The sequence below is a fragment of the Anser brachyrhynchus genome, assembly GCF_964034855.1.
Source record: "Anser brachyrhynchus genome assembly, chromosome: Z".
Lineage (NCBI taxonomy): Eukaryota > Metazoa > Chordata > Aves > Anseriformes > Anatidae > Anser > Anser brachyrhynchus.
Genome location: NC_137697.1, coordinates 38,915,405 through 38,938,670, shown reverse-complemented (window position 1 = coordinate 38,938,670; position 23,266 = coordinate 38,915,405).

The following is a 23,266-nucleotide window of genomic DNA, read 5'->3' as shown; positions in this document are numbered from 1 at the left end:
TCTTTCCAAGCACGGTATGATATCATGAGTTAGTAGACCTTGAATAATAAATTTTTTAAGAGTGAGAACCTGCTCATTTAAGAAAATAGAATGAGAAAATGCACCTTTTACAATTTTTTATGCAATTTGGATAGGTAATTAAAATTAAATAGGCCATATTTTGATTTAAGTTTTCAGAGTTTTACCATCAGCTTTTATTCCCCAAATACAAAAGTGCCCAAGGCCAAGAGCAGTTAGATATTTAGACTGATTTTGAGAAGCACTAAGTCTTAACAATTCCAGTTAAGTCAGCAAGACTGAATAGATGTTTTGTTGTGAAATTTAGTCTTATATTTTGCAGTCATTTAAAGGCATATCTCCAGTTATAATTTCACCTTATTCTAAAAACAGTATGAAAAATACATTTCCTCCCCAAAGTAGCACAAATGTTTCAAATTATTCAAATGAACCAACTTACATTTAACTTTTTTTGTTATGTGTATTTAGTGTTCACCATTCCAGTTGTATCTTGCCATTTTATTATTTTACTACCCAGTTACCCAGTTTTGGTATTGGTATATATTTGGAGTTCTGTAATAGCATGATCAGAAATAATCTGTACAACACAGCAAAATCTGCAAATCTGCACCTTGATTTTTTGTTTTTTTTTTTAATATCTGTTTTCATTGCATTTCATTTGGGTGGGAGAAAGAATTATGCTGATCTTAGACTGTGTTAAGCTTTTACGTGAAACATTAATTTTGAAAGAGATTTCCCTTTTCTTTGAAATCACAATGCAATGAAAACTCTACCAGACCAAGCTCACAGTATCCTATCTATTCTGTCTGCCAGCTCCTTTTATGTCCTGCGGCATGCAGTGAGCATCAAAATGTTGTAGGGAAAAGGGAGGCAGTGAGCAAGAGTGATCAGGCAAAAATCACACGCCAAAGGGTAGCTTGAACTAAACCAGAACAAATGAAAAAAAAAAAAGTTTCTTTCTGACACTTCTCCTAGGATGCCTATTTCTTTCCTTATGTAATCATCTACTAGCTTCACACTGCAAAAAGGGACAGCTGAAAAAACTACAATCAAAAGAAAAACATGACAGAGTTTTGACAGCCACAGAAAAACAGTTTAAAACAAGCTGAGTTTATACAGAGAATTCTTTAGGCTCTGTTCACAGAAAAAGTTATGCTCCATTAACGTGGCATTTCATAGAGTACTCTCCAATAAATATCTGGTGAGGATTGCAGTTTCCCATTAAGTGCAGGCTTCTAATCCTGAAGCCAGGAACTGTGCAGCTATTACACTGAGAGGGCATAACCACTTGAGCACAGTGAAAATAACACAGCATCAGAGAGAGACTAGACAAACCTGGATATCTCTAAAATAAAGCATAGCACATAAGCAAAAAGATTCATGGCTAGACAAATATGTGCTGTCTTGAATTCAACCAGCTACATAAACCTCCCCCATTTGCATCCTATGACATAGATTCAATTTAAAATTATATTCCCATTGCCAGGAGCAGAAACACCGCCTCTCTTTTAAATATTCCAGGCCAAATTGTAGCTGAAACAATAGATATACCCATAGGCTTCAGTTTGCTCAACGTGAACATTTTTTTTCCTAACATTCCCAAGCAGTAAGCAACCACCAGGTGGGTGATTGTGTTAGGACACTGCACAGGGAAAGCAAGAATATTAACAACCATGGGGGCTAGAAGTGCTTGTACAAAAACATACTGTGTGTCAATAGCACAATCAGCCCAAACTGCAGAACTCCTGTCTCAACTCAAGAGGGCTCTACCGAGCTCCTCAGATATTTACCATGAGGCCTCCAAACAGAAATTTTCAAAATGTCAGTGCCTTATCTCTGTCCAGCATTGCTGCCCCACAGGGTGAGGTTTGTTTCATCTGTGCTAGTGTGGACCTGCTCTTGTGTCTTCTACCTCCTCAGCAGGCTGGCTGTAGACTCACTAGCTCCCTCAGACTGCAGTGCTCAGGCTGCAGAAGCAGTGCTGGGCTGAGGACCCAGAGCCGTATTCATCTCTAACTCTAGCAAGTACAACCCAAAGATGAGCTGCTGGGTGGGGAGGTTTCGGTCTTTGTTTCAGTCCTTGTGTGGCTTCTCTAGTTGAATGCATTGGACTCTGTATCAAATACTTGAGCCACCAGTGGGCAATTTATTAACCTTGGGCAGTACCTCAGAAGACATATAAGATACAGGAAAGACATTGTATAAGAAAGAAGCAATATACATATATAACTATAAGGTAAGTGTATTGATAAGAGTATACATTCATATGCATTCGTGTAGCCCAGAATCCTGGATCTGACACTAGCCATTAGATGAGAACAGCCCAACAACACAGTAGTAATTTCCCTGCCAAAACCTAGCTCTCAGCTTCCTGCAGTTTAGGAAGTTTCTAAACTGGAGTCTGTATATGCATTTTGATGTTTTATAGACCCTGATAATTTTTTTTCCACCAAGAAGCTATCAGATCCCTCTTTGAATCCATTTATAATTTTGGCCTTTGTAACACCCTTTGACAATGAATTCCACTGTTTAATTGTGTCATCTAAAAAAAAAAAAAAAAAAAGTGTTGCCTTTTTATTTGCTCATTTTATTTCTGTCCGATAATTCAATTGGAAAGCCTTTGTTCCAGTTCAGTCACAAACATACTGTGTGATTTTGGACAGCACTTGTAATCTATCCCTCAATTCTCCAGCTGCAGAGCACGAATAAAAGCATTCCCTCAGGCAGACTCACTGAAATCAAATGACAGTAAATACCATTTCAGCCAAATATATTCTGCCATTATTTTAGCAGTCCAGCTTATCTGATAAAAAGATTTGCTGAAAAAAAGGACTTTAACTTCTGTGGGAGTAGAGTCAGGTAAAGATGAATGAAGACAGTGGAAGGACTTCAGAATTGGACAAAATAAATGCAGCAGAAGTTGTGATTTGGGAAAAAAAAAAAAAAAAAAAAAGAGGCTTCCACCTTTGACTCAGGAGAATAAAAAATAAAACACTCTTATCCATTGTATGAACTTGTAGTTCAGGAGCTTTATATGGCACAGACAAACCTTGCTTTTCACTATCATGAGAGGGTCATACAGACCTGTGTGTGCTCTCCCTTGATGTTTCAGCAATGGCCAGACACCAAACTCCAAAAGCTACTTCAAAGTGAACTAAGGCAAAGAGAGGCTGGAATGGGGATTTGTGTGAGTTCTGCATTTCTCTCAGCCTCTGCTTTCCCTGTGTTCCTGAAGGTGAGGTGGAGATGGATCTGCAGCTGCATGCTTAAAGGAAAGAAATGACCTTCCCCCCACCTTCAGCCTCCCACTCATCTCTCTCCCATACACGCTCAAAACAGACTTTGTCACAGGCAGAACCGGTGACAGACAAGGCAAGTCCTTCAGGAACCACTCGTTGTCACTGTCAAGGCAGGGGCGGGGAGGCTCACCAGTGCCCTGCAGGCCCTGGCAGCCGCTTGGTTTGGCTCCCGCCTCAGACAGAGGCCATCATTGTTCGCCTGATCCATTCTTGCTGGGCCCAGGTGCGGCATTCCTCTCTGAATCTGCAAGATGTGAAAGCACATTTCTGCGAAGAAACTGACACCCAAAACACCCTCTCATGCCAGTTACTGCTGCTTCATAGAAAACTGCAGGCTCTAGGCAGCATGCTGGGAGCATTGTGCAGCTTTTAATTGCAAGTGCCATTTGCATATTGGTATTTCGTGTGTTCCTAGGTATTGCTTGGCCTAGCTCAATTTTACTTCTTATTAATGTCCTCTAAGAGACAGAAATTACTGTGAATGTCATGCCTATGTGGAAAGCAAACAGCCAGGACACAAAAGCGTTAGTGAAACTCCATTGCTGTGAAAGAGGATGCATGAAACTCAGACACCCCCAAAAAGTCGGAATTACCTGCTTGAGCCAACACAGGCTTCTGCTGGCAACCTACAGAAGTGAATTCTCCAAATTCAAGGATTATCCTCTGGGTTGTGCAAATATGAGATAGATGCAGATACATACTGGCCAAGAGCATTAGGTGCTGAGACCATGGTACTTCAATCCTGGAATGTGATTTTACCAGAAAAATAGCAATCACAATTAATATTAACTGTTTAAGTAGCAATTTTTATCTTCTTAAAATGAGCTGATTCTATCTCATAAAACAGATACCTACTCAAAGGCCCGTAGTATGGGTGTAGGAAGAAGGCAAATCTGCCTTGTTTACCAGGGTTTTAGCAGGCATGAAAATGGATGAGGAACCTCAGTGATGATGGAGTCTCCAGCAATGCCAATGGCAAAATTACCTCTGACTTTAAAAAGCTTGGAATTTTAGACTGAAAGGGATGTTCTCTCACTTAAACTTTTCATATGAGCGTCTATTTCTCACTCAGGAAAAAAAAAATAAAATAAAATCTGCCCTTGCTCACTGCTGGAATCACAGTTACTCTGTGCCTTCCACATGATCAATAACAGGAAAACCTAACTCACTGCAGCATCATAAGTGGGCCTGAGCAGCATCTGAGGCCGATCTGTCTGAACCCCATCTAAAGTCAGGGTATTTTCAGCTTGTGAAGATACAGTGCATTTTAACTTTGCTGTTGTTCTTTGTTTGCAAAACATTTACATGTGTCATGAAAAAAACAGCCCTTTCTTTCAGACCACTTTTCAAAAGACCTGCAGCTAAGGGTGTACACAGATAGAGTACACTGACTCCCATATTACTGACTATAAGGACATCTGTTTTACTCTTGTTAAAAGATGTATATACAAGTTTCCACAGTCTTTAAAGCCATTTGACTGTAAGTGTATTGAAAGCACTGATATACGTGTCAGTAATGTAGCTGTAGACAAGGACCAGATCCACCTCCAGAGCAGTTTTTGACAGTTTCCAGACTTTGCTATTGAAATGCAAGTAGTTGCTGAATGTGGGAAAGACTAAAGCTATGCTGTTTGGCTCAGAGCCCAGGACTGAAAGATTTGGGTCCACTTTTCCAGCTGAAAAATGTAATGTACTTCCTCCCAGAACTTCAAGGGGTCACATACTCAGCTGGGGAGAACAGGGGTAGCTGCAGTGAAGTCAATGGAACTGCAGGCATAAATTTTATCTGCTTATCCAACACATATTATCTCTTAGCATGCAGTTAGCTTAAAACTCATTAAAGACAGATCAGACACAACAATCACTAGCAAGCAGAAGAAACTTTTTTTTGTTTTGTCTTTCTTACATTAATCTGCATCAAATACTGAGTATTTACCCTTATGATCAGCTCCCTCTGCGGATTGTATAGAGATAACCTCTCTGTTAGTGCACAGAAATCTTATGGGAAATTTGGGCAAAGAAACTATTGGTCTGGAAATTCTTGCCTCAATTACAAGAGATGCCTTTGCTGCTACTTGCCTTGGATTTTCTCAGTTTACAAAGTCAGCCTCTTGGTCAACATTTATCAGAACTATAACACTGAATTCAATATATTAAGCTACTGGGACATAACCAAAATTCTACAAATAAAGCATAAAAAATTAAATTAGTTGTAATGTGTACAGTTATATATATATGTATCTCATTTTATCACCTGGTATTTTATTTCACTAATAACCTAAGCCATACAGAATATGAGCATGTTTCAATGTGGCACTTAAATTAGCAAATCTGTGTTATTTTATTTCTCTTCTTTCCGTCTTGCATGTTCTTTGGACAGAAGTCATATCCCACTGCCCAAATATGCAGCCCCAGGGCAGTATGCAAACGGATCTGGTAGCTCAGGTTCTTCTACTAATCCAGGTCAGCATCCGTCCCAGACACAGGCTTTATCCTGCAAGTCTCTGCGAGGATGTGCAGCAGGAAGTGCCAAGTTATTATGCTCCTTTACAACTCTGAGTGAAATCTACACAAGGATGCAATAAAGTTAATTACTAGGCGTTGTCTTTCACTTGGAGGTAAATCTGTGGCTTCTTGGGGCTTGCTTCTCTACTCAAGGGGAAAAATAAAGTGAAGTGTTATTATACTGTAAGTGTATCTATAAAGAAAAAAAAAAGAGAGAGACACATTCATGCCCTTTTTGGTTTTCTGTCCATGACCATGTGCCATGTGATGACAAATCAAAGAGATCTTTATCACATAGGATTTCTGAAGAGTCTTCTGAACTTCTTTAGTCACCTTTCATTTATGTATAGTACTTCATAGGATTATAGGATTATTCGTGTTGGAAGTTTAACTTTCTGCTCAAAGCAGGTATTGGAAGACTTTTACTAGATCCTTCTGAAGCCGCTTCTTCCCTCTTTTTCCCTTCTTTCCTCACTCTCCATTGTTGCACTGGCCTTACCTTTGTGGCACATCCGTCTGTCAGACTCCCAGGTTGTTTTTGGTGTAGGCATGGGTCACAGCCAGCAGCTACTCAGATAAAGTGTGCAAATCCATGAAGGCCTCAAAGGTCTGCATGGTCTCCAAGGTAAGTGGGATTGTGCAAGGACAATTGCTTAAGCAGAAGGATTTTCCTCGGTCCTAGCAAAGCAGCCCGTGCCAACCAAGCAATACTTCTATAGCATGGGTAGCCTTGCCAGGTTGTGTCCCTTGCTTCATCCAGTTTTTTCACACAGGAGAAAGAAAGAACAGGCCCCGTCCACTCATCCTTCTCTATCCCCTCTGCTGCCTAAGCAACGCAGGTTAAGCGCAAAAGGCTCTCACAGATGTTGCTTTGCAGATGTCAAGCATGGAAAGCTCAATATCATCTCACTCTGGCCAAGGCAAGCACACAATTCATTGCAAAAAACATCCAAAGAGACTAGAGAGAGAAATCAAGACAAGAAAATGAGATGCGCAGCTTAATCTTCACACATATAGCTGGAAAGGGGAAAGGGGAAGCATTGACTGGAAGAGCTGCTTTTATCACTACATGTACACTTGAGTCCGTGTCAGTAAGACAGGCTACAATTCACAGTAACAGTCAGTAACACAGGCTACAGCAAGGTTTGGAGCATAGACTGGATCTCCTAAAGGACTGCTAATGGACTGTAAAGTTGTTTTCCTCTAGGCCATTTCAGACTTTCCTATTTGTAACCATGGATGACCAATTCCCAGATTTCTTCCAGATTTTACTAAAAGAATTGTTAGAAAACACTTTCCCAACAACTAAAAATTTCCCAGTATTGCTGTTTAATAAATTTAGTGTGTTTTTGAAAATGGTTTCCTCTACCTAGTCTGGAAATACCCCAGAAATAGTTTTTCTTTTGTTCCATTAGAATTGGAATTTTCAAGTCTGGATAACCATGGGAAGCATCTCCTTGAAGTTCCCTGCTGAGAAGGTGCTAAGTGCATGACCATGCAGTTTACCAGCTAATCTCCTTTGATTCCTCTTACAGTTAATGTAGAGAAAGAAATGCTCCTAGAGAGAGAGAATAGTAAGAAAGTAGTTGAGCCAAACAAGTTAATGATGAATCTACACATACATGAAACTAATGTCAGGTCAGTAGCAACTGGCAATTATTATCGTGATATTTCTGCACAGTGACCTATTTGAAATGACAAAAAATAATAAGAGGTTATATTACAAAAATATCATCCAGTTTGTCGTTTTATTTTTATTCATATTGATAGACTCACCAGGGAGGTTAAAGACTGCCTGGCTCTAAAAGATGAGTAGAATTTTTTTGACCATTCTAGGTCTTTCTGTACTTATTGCAGTATCTACAAAATGGACAGGAATGTCTGAAAAGCAAAACTAAATAGAACGTTCCTGTCTAATTGGTGAAATAGAAAAGGACAATAGGATGTGATATATATCATTGATTTGACATAAAAATGAGTATTTGGTTGTTGCTACTTAGGCAATAATGCAAGAAAGTATTAGGGTACATTGTTTGTTACAGTGAAATATGTTTAAACCAAATACTGAGGATTAGTAAAAAAGGCACTGGGGAGGTCATGCTGTTCTTTTTCCAAGAAATATGGTCAGATGTTTGTAAGATCACTGCAATCATAGTAATACTGATAGTAATGGAATTATGTAAATGGATTCCCGCTTACTGCAGTAGTAAGGTATTCCAGATGTGTTATTGGACAACAGACAATACATAGCTGTAGATTTAAATTATTTTATCGGGGTTTAAAAAAAAAAAAAAAGACAACTGAGGAGCAGTTCTTGAAATCTTTCCCTAAGATGATACCCTAAAATGTCAGTAATCTCACCTTGTTCTGCTAGGCCAAGAAGACTGTGAATATTAAAGAATCAACACATTTTTAGGAAGGGCTGTTGAGCTGCCTTTGGAAGAGTGTAATGCCAGCAAATGGTTTTTTTTGTATGACATCTAACTTTAGCCAGTGACGTAACCCTGAATGAGGAGGTGAAGGGATGGAGGAGCAGTAAACCTGCCACCCCAGGTAGCTCTGCTTCTAGATGAAGGCCCTCCTTGGATTTCACTTTGCAGAGACAGATAGACGTACAGGCATCAGTGAGTCTTCACCTCTCCTGGCCTAGGAAGGGTTTTGTTGTGTTTGTTTTGTTGTTGATGTTTCTTTTTTTGTTGTTTTGTTTTTATTTTACACATCTCATTGGCATTAGATGAAGAATTTATGCTGGTGTTTGAGCTGGACTTCCACTCTTAACAAGGAAAGCTACTCACTCTTCATGGATGTAAATTAAGTTGGTGTGAGAAATACCACGTTTAATAATACAAAGTCACTTCTGCACAATCTGTTGAACAGGCAGACAACTGATTGGACCCACCATAACTTGCATTAACTAGACATGCAACTTATGTGGTACGTAGTAGGAGACTGTCTGTATTTTATTTGATTTATCTTATTTTTCAGCCCAAAGATGGAATACTTCCCATACCACAGTGTATGTCACAGAACTGGGGAGATGAAAAGTTTCCTGTTTTTCATATCAATGTTATTTTTAAATTTAACATTGTGAAAGAGAGATTTTTTTTTCTTGGAAAACAAGAACGCACTAGGCCATAAGCCTGACGTAGTTTATATATGAGGAACATATATGATCACACTGACTTTCAGGCATGATGAATCTCTGTAACCATTCTTTCATCATTACATCTTTCACTTCACTAGTTAGGAATTTTTGTTAACAATTGCGTAAAGTGATGTCTGCCATACCTTTCTTCCCATGTACTTGAATTTCCTAAACATGGAATAGGGAAAAAAAAAAAGAAAAAAAAGAAAAAAAGAAAAAAAAAATCTACCTTTATATCTGCTGCCTGACCATTCATTCCTTACTCAGCATGATAAATATCTGGGTATACCAGTATTTAATGTTTGCTTGCTACACCATAGTAATTTCTTTGACAAATTAACATGAAGTGTAGTATTTCGATAAATACAACACATTCAATAAATCCAAAAATTTATGAGTATAAAAGTAATAGGTATTAGTAATGTCCTTCATGTCAAGTTTAAGTCAGTCATTGTACAAGGAAATTACTAAAATAAACTGTTTATTTTCTTACCTCAGGGGTCATAAATAAAAAGAGCTGTGAAATTCTAACCCACGGCATCATGTTAACTATCACACTTGCATTGTTCATGTTGGTATGCTGAACAGCCATGGATCAGAGCAATGGTCTGGTACCTAATTATTAATTAAAAGTAATTTGATATCAGTCAAAGTGCTCCGTGTTTGTTCTGGGCAGACATAACATCACATGAACTCTTCACAGACAAGCTGGTAATGAGTCACAAACACTGGGCAATAGGTTAAAATAATACCTCAGTTCTGATCTAACAAAGAGGTGCAGTATTGGTTAGTATCATCTGTCTTTTGCACATACCTGCCCCTAGGTGATTTGCAATTTACCTCTGTTTTTCTTTTTTTTTTCTTTTTTTTCTTGTCAAAATCACTTGCTGTTAGATGCCTCCAGCCCTGAAGCTATACGGAAAGGAAAGCTTTAGGTGGGATATATACACTCTTCTCATCAACTTAGAGATGTCAAGAGCAGCGCTTCCTCTGTCCACAGGGCAGACATTGTAGAAGCTCAGTCCCAGCTACAGAAGGTATTAAATGCTTAAAAATGCAGGACAGCAAACTATCTACAAGACAGGAAGGTGACACGAAAAAATAAAAATAAAAATAAAATGACAAAAATGGGAGAGAAACAGATGGTCAACTTGATTCAGCTGTTACAAAAGAGGCTGAGAAACCAGAGATGGAGATCTGTCCCCATCTCTCTGGCCTCAGGCATGTAATTTAATCCCTCCTACTTCTCTGCGGGATAGTTCACCCAGGAGAGGCCCAGTAAGTAGCATGAGTCTGCACAGCAGCTATCACAAATGGCCCTGATTTCACTTAATCATCTTAAGATACATCTAAATTGTGCATCTATATCAAGAACCAGTCCAGAGCATATTGTGGGTTTTCCTACCCACGTGCCCAGGATGAATTCAAAATGTTTTATCACTCATAAAATTATCATAATGCTCACATCTCTACTCAAAATAACCATACATGAGACATTCTGATATTTGTTCTCCTCAGTTCCAATTTTCATTCTAGATTTCTCTATATACTTCCTAGACCTTTACACAACTTTAAAAAAGAAAAGTCCATATTTAAAATAAATAATAATAACAACAGCAAAAAAAAGGTACTGTTGATATTTTTAGGAAGATATATGTATACCCCCAACACCTCCACCCCAGCTTTTAAAGTCTTTTTATTTTTTGCCTGTAAAATTCAATGTTTATTAGAATAAGGAGAATGCTGAATTAGATTGTCTGTGATGTCCTCTCTTGTGTAGCATCCTAGGGTAAGTACTAGGTGATAAAGATTTACATGTGTAGTTTCATTCTAGTGCAAGAATACTATTTCTTTAAGAAATCTGAATCCAATAAATCATGAGATTGGTTTAAAAAATATGAGGCTTAAAGAAAGCAATACATTTTGGTGCACTTTCACTTTTTTTTTTTTTTTTTCTAAGAAGTGCTCAGGTAACATTTTTAATCTTTTCTCTGAAACTGTAAAGGCCAGAAAGCTATACTCAAAAGAGTGAAATCTGAGCTTCTCGCCTCTTAAAACATCTCTGGGATTTGGATTTTAAGAAACATCAGTAGAGAACAAGACTTAGGACAAAACCATGAGAGTTTGCCAGGCTGCCTGTGCTCAGCCAGCCTGTTTTTTGTAGAAGTCATCTGGCAGAGTAAGCACTGCTGAAAGGGCTAAATAAAATAGTATGAGAACACTGAAGGCATAAAGATGGAAACATGGGAATGTGGGGGGTGGGGTGTTTCTGAGTTAAGCACTTGCTAGGAGAGGCTAATGGGAAGTAATGAGAAGGAAAGTGGGGGAGCTGAGCAAAAATTTTAGAATGAGTGAACCGACTCTTGTTAAGTTTATGGCCAATTAATGTTTGCCATACTTGGGAATCAAAAGTTTAGCAAGGGTTTCTCTATATTAAAGGCAGTTCTTTGAACAATAGAGCCCTTTTTCTGCAATTCACAGCTGTCAGAGATCATTTCACTCCCTATATAATTCAAAAAAGTGATGCCTTTAATTGGCAGCATAAACACTGTTGGGCTAGTGTGTACTGAACTTGATTTAGATGCTCAGTGTATGGCACAGTTTGCATCTGTCAGGATTTGTAAGGAAAAGCTGCATAAATAATTCTAGACTCACATTTGAAAACCAGGAGAAAAAAGCAGGATTCCAAAATGTCACATACACTGGCTTTAAAATGACATGAGCCAGGAAAGCAAGAGTTAAAGTTGAAACTCTATGCCAAAGACCCTTTTACAATGGTCACTTCCCATGTGAAGTGCCCTACACATAGCTGGGCTAGCATTAGGTGGAATGGCACCTTAACCCTGCATTTCCTGCTCTTTTGGAGTTTATTTTGCCTTTAATATTTTAACACGGTCTAAGTTTGATTTACTAATTGGGCTGCTGTTTTGCTTATTTGTTTGATTTTACTACTTCTCATAAAACAATCCAGTTATCAGTTCAGAAGCACAGGCTCCTGTGTTACTCCTCCCATGCTATTCTGAATTCTATTTATTCAGCATCCCAGTGAAGCCAGAGGACTATCTGGCCCATTCAGTCCACGAGGACTTCACAACACAGGCTCAAAAATCAGTTATTACAGGAGCATGGAGTGGTTGAACATTGCAGGTTGTACCTGCAAATAGCCCCTACTCCAAGTGAGATTCACTTGATGTCCACACAGAATTTGGAACTCAACAAACTGCTAAACACCAAGAATGCCATGAACTCCCTGAGGGAGAAAACTAGGTTTTACACAAGCTATTATGCATAAAACAAGCTATATTTCAGTTAGAAGGGCATTTTCAAAATTAGCAGTGACATTTAATTTAAGGAACAAATGTTTGTAGTTTATTCTTTCTTCTCAATTGCTGTGGTATTGTGTTACAATCACCAGTCCTTCCTTTGGCATAGATCAATAAGTCAAGGTAAAAGTCCATTGAACAAAGATGATTTTCCTCACAGGATAAACTCATTTGGTAATCCAACAAAACCATAGTTTCTTTTGTAAGCTGTAAGTATGGTCTATCAAAATCAAAATAGTCAACAATGGTTTGGGGGCTTGTGCCTTCTCAAGTTCACATTTTTGTCTTTTTCTCCTCTGTTTCATCAACTTGCAGTATCACTAATTTGCTCCAGTTTGCTCCTGAAATCAGTCTGTCAGCTGGTTGTAACCCCACAACCTTCTTTTACCTCACTTCTGCAAAGCATAAAGCCCTAAAGAACACATGAGGAAGTCATTTTTAGAAGAAAAGCCTTGTTTTTCCTCACTATGGTGACGAATGTTAACAAAAGTCTGATAAAACTTGGATAAAATAGGATATTGGGAAATATGGCTCTCCTAAAGAGAGTTTTGTCCATGGAAGTGGATCAGCTTTGACTTTGTTATCTGAGAACAGCATTTAGAACTGAAACACCACGTATCTTTTGGAAACAATGATTCAAGCTGCAATGTCGGCTTCTTTACTGAATAAAATTTTAGCTCCTGCTCCAAGAGCTCACAATTCAGAGATGGAGAGAGGTCATCTGTGAGCAGTGAAGGGAAAGTCTGTACAGTACAACAAAGTTTATGGCAAAGCACTAAATGATTCCAAGAGACAGCCAAAAGTGAGTGGATGGTGACTTTGTACAAGCAAGAATTAGGTTTGGGAAGGCTTCATGATGCACGGGGGCCACAAAGAAGAAAACATGGAGATGTCTGTTGAATGGGTGAACCAGTGAAACATGGGTATAGGTGAACGAAGGTAAAGGAGACAGAAAGATTATTATAGAGCACAGAGCAAGGTGTTACGGGAAAGCATATGATGTCCAGAAGTTGAAAGATTGAAAGACTCAAGACTTGCATTGCTGGACAAATATAATCTTGTTAGTAACTTCAGAAGAGGATGTGGAAAGTCAGCCTAATGATATCATTATTTTAGGCATTGGAAGGACTAAGAGGACGGTAATAGGATAAAAACTCTGTGCAGAGGACAGAATGGCTCAAAACATTTGTCTTGTGCCTAATATATGTTGTGTCTCTTCTGCCTTTTACTCACTTTGCAAGGATTGTGCATAACAGACACACTGAGCCACCACAGCACTGCTATATCCCCAGTCTGCTTCAATAGATGGGCTCTGTTGGCCTAGGAAACTGAATTCCCAACTTTTGGAAAAGCCCATACTATTTCAGTCTAAGTCTTCCTCATGAAGTAGCACCAAATAAAGCCAAACACCAATGTGTATCCTGAGGCCAAATGTTTGGGGAAAAAAAAAAAAACAACATGGCTCAGAAATATCATCTAGGAAAAACTGTCTGAATATGATAAATTTATAATTATACTAATAAACAAATAATAATAAAAATATATTTCAGTATCCAATTTGAATTATCAATTTAAGTAGCAACATTTGTTGCAATCTGGCACTGCAATTTGAAGAACATTTCAAGCTGAAACGATTATTTGAATCTAACTTGAAACGGGGACGTTAGCTAGGAAACACTGTCCCCTTCTTGAGTTACACTGATTTCACACTCATCTCTGCAGCCTCCCATATGTCTGCAATTTACATTGGCATGAAAGACCGGTCAGTAAGTGTTCAACTAAGCCCGGAAATATCAGTTGTGAGCACAATTCATGGCCTTTTAAAACATAACCTGTACCCATGGGCAGTAGTGAGGCATTCGTTGTCTACAGGCACATTCCAGACATTAGGCCATCAGGCTGTTTTACAGGGAAGAGTCAGTATTGTGCCACGTGAGTGGCAAACTCCTGGCAATTATGGAGCTTCTCCTTCAAAAATAAAAATGTTTTCATGAATGTGAGACAAGCTGAAATTTGCACAGGTTCATAATGCAGTTCTAGCCATTTACTAGTTGGAGAGGATTGTACGCTTTAAATCAAGTGCTGTTTTCAAGGAGTTGATCACCTGAGGAGGTGGACTGAACACTGGATCCTTTGTCCATCCAGTAGTGCAGTGTACAGTTACCTGAACCCGGAGCCCATTAACTGGGGTAGGAGATGCGTGTCGGCTCAGTCTCCCCAAAGCGCTAAACGCCTCCTGACAGCTGTTCAATAACATTTGCACAATTCAGAAGAGGTGTTCAGCATCTCACAGCAGCAAGCAACAGGAAAGTAAAATGGAAAGTTCCCTTGCCTTCAGAAGGATCTGAAATTGGTATAAAAATGTGGATGTACTGGTAATCACTTTTCAAAAGAAAGTGAGTTCATTTAGACCTAACTATACAAAGTGAAGTCAAGCTATCTGCACCTGGATAGTCCTCACACAAGGGAACTCAGAACAATGCTGCTCTTGCAAGCTGATCAGCCTCACTGCACCTTTATCCTGGTGTGAAATATGGGGGAACTTTATTATGCCTTATAGCCCTTGCTCTCAATTACACTGAGGTCAGTTCATAAGAGTCCCGTTGTTATCTATAACCCCAGTCCAGATTTCTAAGGGTGAGACTGGGAACAGCACGGGACTTATGCCTGAGGAAGTTTTATGATCTTATTGTTTTGTACTTTCTAGTGTCAAGAGTGACAGAGGCAGATTCCTGGAATGATTGCACAGGTGGTGTTAAATAGCCATTAGCAGACTACAGGCATGGCTTAAAAGTGATTACTTGTTCAAAGGAGAGGTTCCAAAATAAATAACTGTCAAGGAAGTATTACACCTTGTGTGCAAAAGAGGAATGTGATTGAAAAAAAATGCAGCCTTTATATGTATTTCATTATAGTGTGCATAAAAAGAATTAGCAATACCTTCACAACACAGTTTTGCAGATACAAGGATTCTTCTTTGCCACACTAGTTCTCTTTCTGTAATTTCTTAGCAGCAATATATGTAAAATATCTGACTAGATTTTTTAATTTTTCTGTCAAACAGGTCAGTGAATTCTCTGGTTCCTATGCTAAAGAACTGCAGAAGAAGTCTTATATTCACTTGGCTCTGACACCCAAGCAACCTATATCTCACAATGACACGATAGAAAAAAAGCCTTGCAAAAAATGTCTGATTCCCTAACACCTTGTAGTGTGTCTCATTTGGCAACTTTCATTCCCACACCCACTGTATCAAACAGGTGGAATCATGCTGAAGAGCAGTTTGGCTTTGATGGGGATAAATAAACCTTTCTCACAACACTGAAGGCTTCCTAAACAAAGGATTAGGAACAAGTGGAAAGGAAATGAAGTCTTGTGCTGCCACTCATCGTTCTTGCCAATGGAAAACAAGAGAGTTGGCTTACTTAGCTAAGCTTCTTGTTGCATGTAATTTTCTTAAATCTGATTAGGATCATTTAGGCTTTTCTAATTACAGCAATCTCAGAAGGCTGTGCCCACTACCTGTTTACCTATGAGCTTTCTTCTCTCCTTTTTTCCCCTCCATGGAATAAAAAAAAAAATGCTCTAGTATGGTTAAAAGAAAATAAACACAAAAATTTACATCCATAAGGACAGTCAGCATGAGGTTGTGTTACAGAATTGTGTAGACACCTTGCTGCCAGTTGTCAGCCCAGCCCCCTGGGCTGTAGCCTCGGAGGAAGCAGGCCACTCATTAATCCCAAATCTCAATCTCAGTCAACTGGGATCCTAATGACAGTGAAGCCGACAGATCTAATACTGGGCATTTTGAATCCAAGGGTGCCTTAGGCTTTGCTTAAGCTTCACAGAGTTAGGTTTTTTTTTGCTTTTGTCACTGGACAAGACAATTTTAGTGGCGTTAGTCTGTTATAATGCATTTCTGAGTCAGCAGTTTCCAAACGTAGCTTTGTTTCACCCCTGTGTGATCCATGTTCTCTGGCTTCAGGAAGATGACTCTTTTCTGCTGTCAGGAATGGCACTTGGTGAAAATATGAAGCTCCCCAAATCTTTCTCTTCTTCAGGTGTACAAGTATTAAAGATACATTTGCAGCTTGGCATGGGAAGAAAGTACACGACTCTGGTATAGATCCACTTAGGAATAATGAAATCCTGTGTAAGGAGAAAGTGTACGTTTTGCTCTTAAATCTGTTTTTAATCAAAGGATGCCTTACCCTTTCAGATGAAAAGGGCTGATAGAATATCCTGTGTCCTCCTTCTCTTCTGGCAGCTGCATCAGAGAGGAGTTGGAATTTGATAAGGAATTTAGCTAAATGCTATATTATGTCAGTGTTTCTTTTTTTTAAAAGTGAGTGTTTTTTATTGTTTTTTTTTTACATGTGAGATTTTGTTTTTACAAAACTATGATCTGGTATTTTATGGATCAGAAAGACAATACAGTTTGAGGGTATGATTCAGCACTCATCCTTCTCAGTCACCACTTAACCACTGTCCAAGCATGGTGTTGTTTCCAGGAAGTAGCATGGTACATACAGCAGGGAGCATTTTTCAAGCAACAAATTAAATCAAGGCTATTCATTGCAGTTAAAACGCTACTAAAATACACCCACAGAGTGCTCATAGTAAAGTTCATGCTTGATAAAAAGCATAAATAATTATGCCTGTTAAATATTAAAAGGTCATGTTTTCGATAATGAAAGGAAAATAGAAAAAAATGGAATCTTAACACCTTCTCTGTACACAAATAAAATGTCTTTCAGTGGTCAGTTTGAATACAAGGTCCGTCAGAGTCATGGCATCTCTGCTGTGCATTATTGAACTGAGGTGATTGACCAAGGGCACTCATCTGGCTGAGGTGACTGATACTCACTACCTACTTACTACTTACTTACTTACTACTCACTTATGAAGTCACGTGGAACAGCTGGGCATAGTCACCTCTGCTTTCCATGGGCAGCCACACCAAAAGGACAAATTCTCAAGAAGTGCAGGGAAGAGGATGGGTTTGGTCTGTGCTGGTCTTCAAGACATTCTGGTGTGCATAAGGCAGCAAGGCAGAGTCCGGGCGTTGCAAAAGCTCCACTAGTGTGATCCAAGTCTGAACTAGGCAGGAAGGTGATGGAGCTTCAGTGTTTCTGAAAGTCACAATTAGCACTGAGATGTAGAGGATTAGGGTGCACCAGAGCCAGCTATATTATCTCTTAATCTATTTACAAAGTTGAGATGGTTCTGTGGTCAGGAAAAAAAAAAAAATAAATAAAAAAAAAGGAAGGTATGGTGCCATTTGCTAAAGAAGTCCTTTCTCTTTCCAGTGCCAAGTACCGTGGTAACCCAGCTGGCATCCCCTCCGTCATATTGCAGCAGTCCACGTGCAGACACTCCTATGAGTGCACAAAGAAAGGTCAGAAACCCCACAGCTGCTTTCTCCATGCATAGAGAGCTAGCAATCAACCACACAATCCTGATGCTGCATGCCATGTGGAAGCACAGAAAGACATTTGTTTTCTCACCAGAAGGTTCATCTTATACTTCTTGCTGTGGGGAATTCCGTGGTCCAGATTTCCAGGAATGTCTTCCTGCAGTATTGCCTGGGATTAACTGCCCCTGTGTGGTCAACTGCCTTGTGGCATAACTTTGGTAATAAATGTTAATTTATTTTCTGGTTTTAGCATTCATGTCCAGAATGACAGGAAAGGGTCTTTCAAGCAATATCAGGTACCTCTCAGCTTTCTATTATTATCATTTTGAATTTTAGCCTTAACTGCTGGTCATCCCTTCTGATATTCAATTTTCATGATTTTTTCAGGTCTCCTTCAGTCCCACCATCACCCTTATTCCAACCAAACTCTTGATTCCTGGACATAATTTGCTTAAAAGTGTAAGTTACAGTACTTATTCTGTAATGACTCATTTTACTTTTCCTGCTGCTTCCTGAAATTCAGAGGTCAATAAGGACAAAGAAGCAGTAAATACAAGTAACACCAGTTTGAGGGGAAGTCAGATGTTCCCTTTGTTAAAATAATCTAATGATAACAGTATGTTCCTTTCTTACCACAAGACAGAAGATTCCAACTCTTAAGTGAGCTCTTTGGTGGCTATCTGACCCCTTGCAGTGGATTTGCTCCTCAGCTAAGGCATAAGTATCAAATTTTTGCAGGAGGGCATGAGAATGTATCCTCAAGAAAAAGAGAGTTCCCAGTAAGTGATATCATCCTGTCACGCAGATAAGCAAGAGACTCGGAGCATGGCTTTGATGTTGTCAGCTTTGGCTTCATCCCTTTAACCACTTCTGAAGATCCAGCTTCCTCTGGATTGCATTGGACATGGGATTTGGACCTAAGATTTGGACACCAAATATTATTTAATTTGGAAGATATTAGACACCACCCTCTATGCAGCACTGGAGGAAAATAGAGTCCAAGAAAAGTTTTCCATGCAGTTCTCAGTAACAGGGACTCCACTGAGGGAGGTCTGTGCAGGTTCCAGGACTTGTGTACAAAATTCAAACCACTTTTCTGTAGTATCTCTCCAAGATACTCTCCAAGATTCACCTTTTCTCAGAAATGCCTGCATACAGTTCGGCATGCTGGCTGTACAATTCATCCTGTTACTGTGTGTTTACCAACACACACAATGTCTTAGAACTATTTTCAATTCTACACCCTCTTTCCCTAGCAGAGTGAAATTCTGCTAACACCAAGAAGATGTCCTATGTTCTGTTAGAATGCTCTGGACTTTCTAGAATTTGCAATGTATTTGGACCCTTATTTGAAGAAAGTTTGGATAATGCCAGGAAGTTTAGGATCATAACCAACTGACAGATGTTTTCAGTGGAATTTCAGTGAATTTGATACAAATTTACAAGACACAAAAGCTGTAAACATGATCCAAAATATTTGACAAACTGAACCCTTCTCATCTTTTAGACATACCTAGTTATTTCTTCATAGATTATTTCAAAGTTGTCAATTTGCCCAAGTAAAATACTGATTTGGGAAGCAGTTACAATTTGGGTATGTGAATCTGGGTTAACTGATGAACTTCCAATGATTTCAGTAGCACTACACCAATTTGTTCCAGCTGAAATATCAACACATGATTTGGAAAGTTCGCCAGTAAAATTACATGTTAAAGAGAAATATGTCCAAGCCACAAAGTTTGATCTCTCCTTTCATTGCAGCCTCCTTAAAATATAAATGTGTTTGGACCTTGAAATTTGGCTAATGCCATGATAAAACTGTGGTCCAGCAGCAAACCTCAGATTTGTACTTCTGCAGCATTCACAAGGTGTAGAGCTGGAGTTTGGCTCCATCTTACAATTTCAATGTTTCTATGTACTCAGGTTGCACAGTGTGCAGAAGGAGTCATATAAAACAATCTGTGAAAAGCCTGAGCCATTTAAGTGCAAATCCAACATATTTAAAAGCAGCTTGGGACTGATTTTTCTCTCCCTTATCCTGGTTTTACATTGATGCTGTTCCCTTGAATTCAGTGTAGTTCTTTAGGGGTTACATTAGTGTAAGTGAGAATAGAATAAGGCTAATTTACTTAGCTACATACCTTCCCAAAGGACACTTTAAGTTTTAGAGTTTTCTTCTTTTTTTTTTTTTCTTTTTTTCTTTTAATCCTTCCCAAAGCTCAAAACATCCGAGAAGGATGAACAGAGAAAGTTTGTGTAACTGGTGATCTTTCTTTAGATAACTTATCACCAGGACAGTGGGAGTTTTTTATTCCTTCCACCCTGTCAGTAGGAATTGGCTCCAAGATACAAGAGATTAACCGAGCTTTAATGACAAAGAAACACAAACCAGAAAGAATTAAAAGAAAACAAGAGCTTTTACCCAGATCACATGGATATTAATTTTCTCATTTCTTCATTTTTGTTACAAACCAACCTTTTAAAAACTTGTACTAAAGAGGCTATTGAGTGGATACAGTCTGTTGTTCTTTTAGTCACTTTTCAACATTTGCAACCTTATTATTAGCTTCTCAAAAGTGTTTTAAAAACCACTGGTTTCTTGATAGCTAAAATAAGATGTCAGAGACAAGTTGTTCCTGTTTTCTCTCTCCACTTTTTCAAGGATGAACCGTGAGGTAACAGCATTGGACTGCAGCTAGCTCACTGCAGTCAGCAAACATTTGTAAAGATAACTAGAGTTAAAATTTCCAGCTATTACTCAGTTAATCAGGCTGTCGCTTTCGTGCTCACAGAGATCAGGTAGTGTTTCTGATCACTGCATAATTTAAATTACTGGAACCCAGTAATTCTCACACCAAAACAATGCATCTGGAAAGGCAGCAGCTCGGAGCAGCTGCCGGGCTGCCTCATTAAACAGCCATTTGATGGGAAGCAGCCAGCCGGATCCTAGCACTCACCCTGGCAGCAGTGGGAGCTTTGCATAGCAATAGGACTAGAGCTCAGAAACCTTCCAGGAACATTACGTTAAGAAGCAGAAGTCACCTTAGAACAAGTGCCATGCTGTTTGATGGTCTCAGATAGGTTGCTGAGTTGTCCTGGGGGAATGCCAGTGATATCTCCAAACTGTGCGTGAACGTTAGGAAATGCTTGTGGACTCTGAAACCTGAGCTAGTAAACACAAATGACTCCATCGATTTAAATGCCATTGTCCAGTCAGGGAAAAGATTCATACAATATGACATGATTAGGCATTACCACATGTTCTCTTTCAAAAATAAAAAATATTTTTCTTTTTTTTAAAAAAGGGAAAACACAGATTTCAAACATTAAAAAAACCCTGGAAGTATTTTCCAAATCGTGAGTGTAAGAATCATCCATATGAGTTATCAGTTAAGTAGTACTAATAACTAATTATCAAGACTCAGAATGCATATAAACAGTTAAGTATTCATTACTCTTCCTCAGCATTTGTTGGCTGTCTCTTACACCATTCTTCCTGAAAAATTGCTTTCCTGATCATCATCCAGCTTAGATATGACATAAAGGTCGTATGCCCCATACAGTAACAGATAGTTGAGGGAAGCCCTGAAGGAGCCCTTAGAAACTGAAGAGCCGCTTTCCCCATCTACCAGCAGAGGCAGACTTTCCACAGCACAGGTGTGACACCCAGAGTTTCTGGAGCACTTCACAGCTCCAGAAGACCATCTGACACTCACACAAGTCACAATGCAAACTTCCAGTTGTTGTGAATTTAACTGGCTTCCTTTTGTGGCTGGCAAAGCCTGTCTCTGCACGCTTAAGCCATTTCTGGAGTGACTAGTGGGGAAGGTTAACTCCCAAAGCTTCTTTGAGGTGGGCAGCCTGAGGAGCATGGCATAAAAAGGCTCCCATGTGTCTCACCCATCCGTGTGCATGCCACTGCACAGATGGTCCTCTGGGGTCATAATTTCCCAGCAAGCCATCTCAAGCAGTGGGAAGGGTACCCACAGGAAGACAGGGGCCTGATCAGGGGCACTGGTGAAACCCCAAGGCCATAAGCTCATCCAGACTGCATAGCCACTGCAGTAGCTGCAGAAACCAGCCCTGTGGTTTGCCCCGGTCCATGGGCTCCCAGAGTTGCACCTCCTTATCCCTTACTGACAGGACTGCCCCACTGAGGCTCTGCTGTGGCCTTTTGTGGGAGGGGAGCTCCCAGTCAAGCACAATAGTGTCTAATATGTAACTGAGACCACCACACCAAAAAGGAAAGGCTCCAAACCTCTGAACCCAAAGAACAACTACTTTGCAGATGAGAGGCAAAATGTTTCTGCACAGATGCTGCAGTGGAGAGGACCAAAAACTTACTGCTCTCTCGATCTTTTATGTTAGGCAAGAAATGACAGAACAAAAACTATGTAAAATTACCCTCTGGACCATCTGGGTGAGTACCCTCAACCATTACTAGCTAACAAGTATCTTTGTGGTTAAAGATAAGAAATGCCTCCCTGGGATGGTGCCAGAACATTTATATCTGCCAACAGCTATGGACAGGACAGGGACCTGGTGCCTTATGGGGACAGCCCATCACCACTCTTCTCAGGGGCAGCACAGCCCCTCTGAGCTCAGCGCCAGGGAGGCATGCATCTCACAGGCTGGAAAGTGCTGAGGAGATCTTGAAGAACACAACATTTCAATGCATGAGATCATTTAAGCTATTTTTTCATTCCCTCGCTAACGACTGTCCCAGCCATCAAGGCAGTGTGGAGGTTAATTATAAGTGTAAGAAAGTACTTTAATTGGATGCAAAGGTCCGAACACTCAGGGGATAAAACACACTATTCATTCCAGGAACATTTTAGCAACTGTTGACTGGTAGAGAGTAAACAGATTTCAAAAAGTGTCAGCATGCCATACCACTGCATGCCATTCCAAGATGAACATTGTTCCTAAATATATTTCCTGTGAGTGGAGGAGGAAAACAAATCTAATTTTAAAGAAATAAAATCAAACCAGATGTGCACAAGTGAATGTTTTCTGTTTTGTTGTTGTCGTTGTTTGTTTGTTTGTTCATTTCCAATAAAGATTTTTCTTTACTTTAGAAGTACCATGTTAATAAATGTGATTTGAGAGCTGGCATGGCATTTATTACCTCCCTGTTTAGCAACCCTTCTGTCCTTTGTCACTGCCCCATTTGCCAGTTTCTCAGAACATATAACTGAGTGTACGAATGTAGCAAATACTTAAAATTGATGAAGGCCTTTTAGACTTATCAAAACCACTTGTGCTTTCATGATTGTGCAAGGTGTGATGTTGAGCTTTGGCATATTATGAAAAATAGCTGACGGTACACATAACTCATTAGACTATTGCCAAGAAACATATGCTAAAAGTACTTTACATTGAAAGCCCTCTGTCTTCTCAGCTCACTGCCAGTAGACACTTCTGCAGTGTTTTTACCTGGAATTAAAACTCCTGATTGACAGATCTCGTGTTCTAATGGTCAATGCCATTACACATACTGCTCGATCACATGCAGTACAGAAATATGAATGACATATTCATTCATATTCATTCAGCTCTT